General features: G+C 41.4%; 1 protein-coding gene across 2 annotated transcripts in view; it reads right to left on the reverse strand.

Moving 5' to 3' along the window:
- ZFYVE9 (zinc finger FYVE-type containing 9) overlaps positions 1–11354 on the reverse strand; it is a 174650-nt gene that overhangs the window by 112947 nt on the left and 50349 nt on the right. For both annotated transcript variants that reach the window (XM_023519158.1, XM_023519159.1), the window contains exon 2: positions 4661–4765. The gene's annotated coding sequence lies outside the window, so the exon portion shown is untranslated. The remainder of the gene's footprint in view (positions 1–4660; positions 4766–11354) is intronic.

Below are 11354 nucleotides of genomic sequence, written 5' to 3' on the forward strand. Positions count from 1 at the left end.
ATTCTTCCCTCTTCTCCCTGACTTTTCTCAAGATGCCTGGCTACTCTCACACATTCAAAACTCTCTGAAGCCCTCAAAGATCTGTGGCTACAAGACACTTCCAAGACTTTCCCCCAAGGAGATCAAATTTTCCCTTTTCCCACTTCTTTTCCTTCTGACTACCCTTCCTGTCAGTTCTGACCTTTCTCCCCTCCCCGCTGACCCCGACTGAACGTACAGACTGTCTTGCTACCAGATCATGGCAAATCCATGGATACCTTACTAACCCCCATTCCCAAAGTCAACTACGTCCGCCCGATTCTTACCTCAGACCCCCTCTTTCATAGCTACATTTACATGCCAGCATGCTGTTATGATGTACAACAAAGTCTCTGAAAGTTCTTAGGGAGGAAAGAGGTACTGGACCCGCAAAATAACGAACACTGGATGTCCTGGAGACGGAATCAGGACTACTGCCTACTGGACAAACCTCACACATGTAGGATTATCAGATGGAGGAGAAGTTCAGGACATAGCACGTCAGCAACAAACAAACAAAAAAAAATCATAAAATCTCTTCCGGTTCAACCCCTCCACCCTATAAAGGATTAGATCGCACTGTCCTGCACGACTTACAACAGCACTCCCTTATTTCCCAATTCTGAGAAGGAGCTTTTAGACACCTCCTTCTCAGCTGTCCTGAACTCATCCTCTCTCCTCTCTTGCTCAGGATGCTGGATGTGCCTTTCTCTATACAAAATCTTTTCAATCCCGTACCTGTACCTGACACATATAACTCTTCTATTCTGGCAGAAAATAACAACTCTGTTCGGCCCCACACTATGAACTTTCCACCCCTAACCTTCCCCAATTTAACTTGCTTCAATCTCACCTGTATAAGAGACTCTGTAGGCTTTACAAAGCCTGATGTGTTCCCTCAACTCAACTTTCCCCTTATCTGCTTCCTCCTATACCCTACCAGGAATATTTTTCCTCTGCGGCGGCTCCTTCTATCGGTATCTGCATACTAAACATTCTGGTCTTTGCACCCAAGTTTTCCTCACCCCACAAGTCTCTTTCATGAATGTATCCTCCCTAAATCAGGCCCTGACACATCCCACTACTTCCAGACAAAAGAGATGTCATCCTCCTGGTACTCCTCGGAGCGGGCATAGTGGCTGGAATCGGCGCAGGCATTACAGGCATAAAGTAGTACATCAACCCACTTTTACACAAACTCTCCCTAAAACTTAATGAAGACATGAGAAAAGTAACAGACTCTTTAGTTCCTACAATCCCAATTAACTCTCGCTTCAGTAGTCCTTCAAAATCACCAAGCCTTAGATTTAATTACAGCAGAAAAAAGGAGGAACATGTGTCTTTTGGGGAGATCGTGTTTCTTTGTGAACCCGTCAGGAATAATCACAGGCAAAGTAAAAGAACTCCACGAACGAACCCAACAGAGACAAACATCTTTTTTTAATGTCGCCCTCAGCAGAGTCTGTGGCATCACAGTTCACAGCAACCTTAAACTCTTGGACTTAAGGTATTCTCTTGCCTCAGCTTCCTGAGCAACTGAGACTACAGGTGCCCACCACAACACCCAGTTATTTTTTGGTTGCAGTTGTCATTGTTGTTTAGCAGCAGGCCCAGGCTTAGCTCAAACCTGCCAGCCTCAGTGTAATGTAGCCGGCACCCTACCCATTGAGGTATGGGAGCCACCGAGACAAACAGATCTTTAATCATCTAATCCCTGGTCCGTATTCAACTCCTGGACTCCTTAGTTATTTCCTATTTTAGGGCCACTCTTTTTCATTCTCAGTTTCAGACCAGTAATCCTCCTCCTCATCTTTCAATTTACTGACCAGGCAGTCACCTGAAAAACAACTGCTCATATCCTTGCCCTGTGTGGATATCAACCAGTTCAGACCTAAGACCCAAGAGTGTTCCTGTCAACACCCCTCCCTTCCCCCTCCCATTTCCCTTACAAGTAGCCCACCCTTCAACCACAGAAGTAGTCAGAGATACCATACTCATCCCCCCACCTCCTTATAATAGACAAAACAGACTGGGATGATAAGGCCAGATATAGGAACCCTCCCAGCTAGAACCATCCTGCCCAGGAAAGAACGTCCCACCCAAGAAGGAATGAGTACACAACGTCTCACCCAGGAAGGAATGAATGCAAAACCAATCCCTATCCCTCCGAACTTTTATATTTCCATCTACCTTAAGCCATGTGCTGACTCCTTTCTTGGACTCAGTTCACTCACACCTGAGTGGAATAAAGGCCAAGTTGCCCACACAGAACCTGGATCTGATTCCTTTCCTTTTCTTCACACCTCAGAAAATCTCTCATTTTCGGTCCTTAAACTCTCAGTTATGTCTCATAACAATCAAAGTCAAGTCTTCTACATTTGCAGGCAATTGTACTTGGTACGGGGCAAGGGCCCTTCCACTGTGGTTCTCCACCATGCACTAGGACAACGTTATTCAAGGTGCCAGTCTTCAAGAACAGCACAGGGCAGGCACAGAGGCTTATGCCTATAATCCTAGCACTCTGGGAGGCCAAAGCAGGAGAACTGCTTGAGTTCAAGAGTTTGAGACTAGGCTGAGCAAGAATAAGACCCTCACCTTTATTTAAAAAAAAAAAAATTGCTGAGTGTGGCGGCTGAGGCAGGAAGGTCTGAGGTGGTAGTAAGCTATTATGATGCCACTGCACTCTAGCCCAGAAGACAGAATGAGACTCTTATTTCAAAATAAATATATAAAAGAATTAACATAGACTTGTGGTCTTCAACCGTGGGGCCACGGACCCGTACAAACTGGGGCACATAGCATAACTGCCTGAGCTCCACCTCCTAGCCCAAGCCCTCACCCTAATCTGTAGAAAAATTGTCTTCCATGAAACCTGTCCCTGGTGCCAAAAAGATTCCAGTCCCTAGCCTGTTAGGAACTGGGCCACACAGCAGGTGAGTGGTGAAACTTCATCTGCAGCCACTCCCCATCTCTGGCATCACTGCCACGGCCATCCTGGACATGGAAATATTGTTTTGCAGGAAACTGGCCCCTGGTGCCAAAAGGCTGGGGACCACTGACATAGACCAATGTTCTGTTTCCTTTGTGGATAAAGACTCACTACCAAAACTGTCTGTTAAAGTAAGCAGAACTCTTTATCTCTGCCTGAAACAGCACAAGAAGGGCAGGCTGGCTGGTAGGCCATATCTAGGTTGAGTCAGCCGGAAGGAGAAAGAAGATGTGGAGGAGGCGTGTCCAGTCTGCTGAAAACCCAGCCCTGGAGGTGGCACCATTCTCTCTCCTCACATTCCTGCAATCAGCTTAGTCACACAGTCACACCTAGCTGCAAAGGCAGCTGATTGGACTGCTGTATCCTGACTACAGCTACCGTAGAAGGGGAAAACAGATTTTGGTGGATTTGGTGGATAACTGCTACAGTGGGTGGAAAACTTCCTGAAGAGGCAATGCCTGGTGAAGGCCGAGAAGAGCACTCCCTTCTCACAATCCCATGTAAGAAGGCTGGGGACAAGAAATAGCACGCCCACTGCAGACCCAGAAGTTTTGGTGAAGAAGACACTGCTTCCAAGTGCCTCTGCTCCATCATGAACTGAAAAGGAAAGAGCTCAGTTTCCCATCAGACACTGTTGGTCCCATATCTTTCCTCACAGCTTACATGGAAAAATCAGAGAACTCAGCCAGAGTATGCAACACTCCACTAGTGAATGGCAAAAGCAGTTCCTGAAACCAATCTCACCTGTACATTTACCCCTAAATAGACTTAAGACTAGGAAAAATCACCCAAGATGACTCCTAGTCAAAAAAAGTCAAGGATTCCTACTCTATCAGATCAATAAAATACTTCCAGTTTTCTGCTGGACATTACTGCTCTTTAAAACTCATCTAAAGGCTCGGCGCCTGTGGCTCAAGTGGCTAAGGCCCCAGCCACATACACCTAAAGTGGCAGGTTCGAATCCAGCCCGGGCCCACCAAACAATAATGATGGCTACAACCAAAAAAAATAGCCAGGCGTTGTGGGGGGCGCCTGTGGTCCCAGCTACTTGGGAGGCTGAGGCAGGAGACTCGCTTGAGCCCAGAAGTTGGAGGTTGCTGTGAGCTGTGATGCCAAGCACTCTACCCAGGGGGACAGCTTGAGGGTCTGTCTCAAAAAAAAATAAAAATAAAAATAAAACTCATCTAAAAATATAAAAAAAAAGAAAAAATGTAATTATATGTATACTTCTGATTCCTCATCCCCTAATAAGCTTTAATGGTTTAGCTCTGGCATGATGACTAAGAAACATAAATGACCATAATTGGCCAGATTTACTACTATTTTCTCCAAATAGTATTGCTCAAATTCTTGTTTGTTTTTTTTTTTTTTTAATTACCATTTTATGCTCAAGGCAACAAAAGGAATTTGACTCTAAAAGGGAGGAGTCACCACTACTGGAGAAATTACCTTTATGACATAATTATCAGAAATTTTAAAATATTCCTTTTCCTCTGGATCTAAATCAAATCATTTTGAAAAATTATATTCCTGACTTAACAAGATACAATGTCATAAATGAAGCAAGCAGCATGTATACACCAGCATTATTTTCTAGAGATCCAGTTGTTTTCTCAAGTTCAACCTCCAAGAGAAAAACATTAGTTTTCTTACCTTTTCCCCTCAGACATGTGATAACGAACAGACAGCCCTGTGCTTACTCATGATGCTTGCTGCACCACCGGCCAGTCCTGCTGATTCAGTGTGCTCTGCTTGATCCTAAAGTAAAAACACGTTGCTCATTACATTTGCCAAAACAATAAGCACTAATCTTCTTCATATAAATCTATCACAGCCAGATAAATAAAAACAGTGGGTCTTAAAACAGTAAATTACACTTACACCTTCAGTATGCCAGTATCCAAGTCGGCAGAAGACACATTTTATTATCAAAGAAGGCCAAAAGTGAAATGCTTCCAAAGAGCTGAGAACTTTTCCTTTCTTATTTTCAATGGGTAACGCAAAGTGAAACATCATCAGCAGGCACTTTCTACCCAATGACTTTAATTACGTTGATTTATAAATACACCACTTACTTTATATTACAATAGACCCTTTAAGAATCCAAAGCTAAGAAAACTTGCTGCTTCGCAAGAGTATCCTGTCAGGGTGAATTTTTTCCTATGCATTCAAAATTCTTGAGTTTCACAAGCTTCCTGCTGAGATTTTTATTGCCAAACTGGTTTTCCTCCAAATGGAGTCTCTTTTGATTCCAGTTTTCCACCACCGCTTAGAAGCAATATGGATTTATTTACCCAATATTAATCTTCATTATCAGGGGTACGCATCAAAACAAATTTCGTAACATTATTACAAAGATTCTATTACCTGATATGAAAAATGACATGCTTACTAAAACATAAGAGAGCAAGAAAAAGAAGGAAAATTCAAGTTTCCGGAGAACAGTAAAGACTATGGAAGGAAAATTACTATAAAAAAATTTTCCTATCTTGAGAACTTGAAAAATATGTGCATGCTAAGTGCTTTCTCTATGTAAGAACAGTTATTGATGCAAAAAAAAAAAAAACATATTTATATGTGTCAAACAAAGGACTAAAATCATATTCAAGGATATCCTGGGGTACAAGTACCAAGGTCAAAATGAGAATGAATGAAAGTAAGCTTCCCTCCCCCTCTAATGCCTAGCTAACTGAAGATTTTCTTAAACAAAATTAACTCTATAGAATCATACTGAAATTAGATACACATATTTTTTAATGTGTGAGGCAAGTCCTGTAATGTGATGATTAATTTTATATGCCAACTTGACTGAAACATGGGGTACCCAGATTAGGGTTCCTGAGTACATCTAGATGAGATTAGCATTGATCAGTGGACTAAGTAAAGCAGATTATCCTCCCCAATGTGAGGGGTCATCATCTAGTCCATTGAGGGCTTGAATAAAACACAGGGAGGAGAAGAGGAAATTCTCTTTGACTGACTGAGCTAGGACATAAGTCTTTCTGCCTTTAGAATAAGATTTACACCATCAGCTATCCTTAGTCTCCAACTTGTAACAACAGATTTTGAAACCTCAACCTCTATAAATGACTGTGCCAACTCCTTATAATAAATACACCCACGCACACACTCACAAAATTGGTTCCACTTCTTTGGAGAATCCTGACTAATAAAAATAATATTATGGAACCTTCCCAAACATCATAGGTCTTTCTACCGAGATACGGCTAGAGAAAAATCACACAAGACAGTGGCTGGTCTCAACTTTACATTTGTGACTTCAAACTATAATTTCCTCAATCTACTCTCAACCCTCCTGATATGCCTAATATCTTTCAATTCAAATTGTTCTTTTTAGTTCTTTCAGAAAATAAACCTCTAGACTCTTTCAGGATGAAAGGAGAATGACTACACAGGATAGAAAACTGCCATTTCTTGTACATCTTCCAACCAATCTGTGTCTTCAGTACCACACCTCCCTGTGCCTTGAGAGATCCCTGGAGTCTACACATCACACACTCTCTAAGGCTCTGTGGGATAACCACTTGTTTCTCAACAGATCTCCCCCTCTGCAGGCAAGTAGCTTACTGCTGCTTCAGTTCTAAGACCCTTCCATTTGTTGAAATCTCTTATCCGCTTATCTCCTCCCCTAGTTCTTCCTACCATTTCAGTGGGGGGTTCAGGGAAAGAAGAAAAGTGTTTGGGGGCATATCTATCAATCGTGTTTAAACATCAGTCTCCACTCTTACCTTTTAAAATGACATACAATAGAATATATTATTACATTTTTTCTTAAAAGTAAAGTTGCTAATGCCCCAATAACCAAATTGAGAAACAGTTAAGAAAAAGGAGGGAAAGTGAGTTAGAAAGAGAAGCAGAGGGCATCGCCCATAGCTCAGTGGCTAGGGCCCTGGCCACATACAATGGCCAGCTAAACAATGCCAGCTAAACAATGACAACTACAACCAAAAAATAGCCAGGCGTTGTGGCAGGCATCTGTAGTCCCAGCTACCTGGGAGGCTGAGGCAAGAGAATTGCTTAAGCCCAAGAGTTTGAGGTTGCTGTGAGCTGTGACGTCACAGCACTCTACGGAAGGCAATATAACAAGACTCTGTCTCAAAAAAAAAAAGAGAGAGAGAAACAGATAAGCAACAGATAGCAAAAGGAGAATTCTATCACCTTACAGGGAGAACTCACTCCTCAGGTAAAAGACAAATAATCTAGTGCTTTTTACCCAGAATGGGAACTTTACAGTAATGAATTTTTTAACAGATTTTGACATTATAAAACTACCTTTTGGGAGAAATAAAAGTTTAATGAATGGATATGTGTACAACAAAAAATATAGTATAAAATGCTTTAAATACAGTTTAAGATACACAGGAGGAATAAAAAGAATTTCACTGAACTTCACTCAAATGTAATCTTCCAATATGAAATTAATAATTAATCACATAGTTCCATGTTTCCATAATACATTTATAACTCATTTCACATTACAGCTAATTTTTTTCTTGACAAAACTGTTGCACTAAACTACTAAATCAGAAGCTCACCCAAGACAGGGAACACTTTTTATTCATCCTTCTATTCCAAGGCCCCAGCACAGCAAATATTCAAAATATGTGGAAGACTTAATTATTTAATTAAGTACTGCATATAACACACTACCAAGGCAAGTATTCCAAATAAATAGTTTCTAATTTCATTAACTTCATCCCATTTCTACTGTAACCACCTTACTTTAGGCCTTCCTAGTTCTTACCTTCATCTTCAACGAAGTTCCCAATTGTGTTACTGCCTCCATTTCTCTACAAAATACATCCTTCATATAATCTTACTAAAATAGCTTCTAAAAAGAAAATCAGATTGTCATTCCTCTGCTTAAAAATCCTTAAACAACTCCCTTTTTAAATTTTTTTTTTTTTTGAGACAGAGTCTCACTTTGTCACCCTCGGTAGAGTGCTGTGACATCACAGCTCACAGCAACCTCCAACTCTTGGGCTTAAGCGATTCTCTTGCCTCAGCCTCTCAAGTAGCTGGGACTGCAGGTGCCTGCCACAACGCTCAGCTATTTTTTTTCCTCTGTTACAGTTGTCACTGTTGCTTAGCTGGCCCTGGATGGGCTCAAACCTGCCAGCCTCTGTGTAAATGGCCTGCGCCCTATCCACTAAGCTCGGGGGCCGCCCCCCTCTTTTTAATTTACTTAATGAACAAATCTCTGGATGTCACAATGATAGATAGGGCTTCAATTGTCATCACATATACTATCCAGATTTATTGTGTTTTTTTAGCTAACTAAATAGGTCTCCTCCCCTTCCCCCCAAAATGAAGAGTAGTTTTTTTAGCATGACATAGACAGCCCTTCAGAATAAGGTCTCTGCCTCTTCAATCTGCACTCCCAACCACTTACCCAACCTCCAGTCCTACCAAACTACAGTATTTCTTGTGACATGTTCTATCATGCTTCACTATCGTTGCACATTCTATACCTCTGTGCCTATGTTCTTGACACTCTTCTTTGCCTAGCTAACTCACATCCACCCGAGGTTCAATTCAAACTCACTCTCTGCTCCATCTGAGGAGTGTTTCCTGATTCTCTACTGTTTTAGAAAAGTCACCCTATGCTCATTTCATGCATCTCCCTATTAATGGCAGCTCTCATAAAAAGAATTTGCATCATCAGAATACTTATCTCTTCCAGTGGACTGTAAATTCACTGAGAACAAAGGCTAGGTCTTAATTTTTGTAATCCAGGGCAGAAATAAATCAAATAGAGCTGATGAAGCCCACATTTACCAACAAGCAATCTACCTCATAATAAAGATTTCCCCATCCCTAAAAAATAAGTACCTATGAATATGTGTATATCAGAGGAAAGAAGGACAGTAATTAAATGCAAAAGAAAAACAAAGGAGAGAAATTCTGTAGTGGGAGAGAAAAAAAGTGACAGAGTTAAATAATTAAGAAAAGATATCACTACATAAGTAAGGGCCCTTTGACATAATAACTGCCTTTCTAGACATTTGCCAAGAGGAAAAAAACAGATAAACAGAAAATACGTGGAATTGTTAACTATAAGATTGATCTTTAAAATAGGCCAGGCAGGCATGGTGGCTCATGCCTATAATCCTTGTACTCTGGGAGGCCGAGGCAGGCAGACTGCCTGAGCTCACAGGTTTGAGACCAGTCTCAGCCAGAAGGAGACCCTGTCTCTAGAAATGGCCGGGCATTGTTGTGGGGGGCACCTATAATCCCAGCTACTAGAGAGGCTGAGGCAAGAGAATTGCTTGAGCCCAAGAGTTGGAGGTTATTGTGAGCTATGACACCACAGCACTCTTACCAAAGGCGACAAAATGAGATGGTCTCAAAAAAAGAAGTAAAATATTTAAAAAAATTTTTTAGCAATGAGGTCTTGTTACGTTGCAGGCTGGTCTCAAACTCCTAGCCTCAAGTGATCCTCCTGCCTTGACCTCCCAAAGTACTGGGATTACAGGTGTAACCCACTACACCTGGATCACATTGGGAATAATTTAAATGTCAAGTAAAACAAACAACTTGTAAAATGTTACAAATGGTTAAGTCTCCAATTTGGGACCACAATATGGAGGAAAATTAAAGAAGAACCTTTCAAAATTAAAAATTAGGCCAGTGCCTGTGGCTCAGTGGGTAGGGCGCCAGCCCCATATACTGAGGGTGGCAGGTTCAAACCCAGCCCCGGCCAAACTGCAACAAAAAATAGCCGGGCATTGTGGCAGGTGCCTGTAGTCCCAGCTACTCGGGAGGCTGAGGCAAGAGAACTGCCTAAGCCCAGGAGTTGGAGGTTGCTGTGAGCTGTGATGCCATGGCACGCTACCAAGGGCGATAAAGTTAAGACTCTGTCTCTTTAAAAAAAAATTAAAGGTTTTATTTTTTAAATAAAGCTATTAGGAAAAAATGATAGGAGTAAAGATGATGCTCAAAATATAAACTGCGAGCAATTTATAGGAATCTTGTGATTGGACACGGAGGTATTATAAGAGCAGAGTTATTTATGAAGTAACAATTCCCAAAATCCTAGCCATAGATTTTAAAAAAGAAAAGAAAATTAGGAACATAAACTAGATAATACTCTCAGTTAAAAACGTGTCCTATTTGGGATCTGATCAATACTATTTCCCACAAAACAAACTCAGTATCTAGCCAGTAACCAAACTTCTCTTTTTTTAATTTAATTTTCTTTAGAGATAGGCAAGAGAATCGCTTAAGCCCAAGAGTTGGAGGCTGCTGTGAGCTGTGATGCCACAGCACTCTACCTAGGGTGATAGCTTGAGACTGTCTCAAAAGAGAGTATAATTTAGGAAACTAATGTCATACAAGCAAAAACCTAGGTGAAAAAAGGGAGTTTTACCTCCATCTATAGTAGCTTATCAAGGTTTCCATCCAAACCATATACATTAAGTAAGTAAGGCGTTCTGGTGAATGCATTTTTTTTCATTAGCTCTTCAGTGTCATTTCAGCATACCTCATAGGATGGCACTGCCGCCCCCGGGAGCTTTCCCAGCTAGCCAGCTCCTTACTGTGTCTATGCATCATTATCCAACTATTTCATCAACCCAAAAAAACATAACTGCCATTCTGAATACTACCTGCTGCTTCTCCCCTCCTCTTTATGCAATCTAACATCAAGTTTTAACAAGCTTGTTTTTTAATCTTACAAATCTATCCTCTTCTTTCAAGTCCACTGCCATTTCCCACCCGATCCCCATCTTTCTGTTGCCTATGTATTTGTAAGAATCCTTCCTAATCTCCCAGCTCCCCATTTTGTACCCATTTAGCCACATCTCCACACAAATACAAAAAACAAATCCACACTTAGCACCATTCAATGGCCCGTAGGATAAAGTCCATGTCTCCATTATACAGCTGACAATCCTCTGTTCAATTTGGTTTTATTTACTTCTATACAATGATGTCTTACTCTCTATTTTCAAATTTTTATTTCTATGCATTTGTCATCGAGACCAACATGAATTTCCAATTATCAATCTTTCCTATCTCTGTTTCCCAAAATAAGCCTTTATACCCATACATGCTACAACAAGGGTGCCCTGGGAAACATTATGCTAAATGAAAGAAACCAGTCACAAATGCCACATATTGTGAGATTTTGTTAACATGAAATATCCTGGCTCGGGGCCATAGCTCGGCACAGTGGTTACGGTGCTGGCCACACGCACAGAGGTTGGCAGTTTCTACCCCAGTCTGGGCTTGCTGGACAACAATAACAACTACAACAAAAAAATAGCTGGGTGTTGTGGCGGGCACCTGTACTCCTAGCTACTTGGGAGGCTGAGACAAGAGAATC

Source organism: Otolemur garnettii, unplaced genomic scaffold (assembly GCF_000181295.1).
Source record: "Otolemur garnettii isolate 467f Iridium unplaced genomic scaffold, OtoGar3 scaffold00159, whole genome shotgun sequence".
NCBI lineage: Eukaryota > Metazoa > Chordata > Mammalia > Primates > Galagidae > Otolemur > Otolemur garnettii.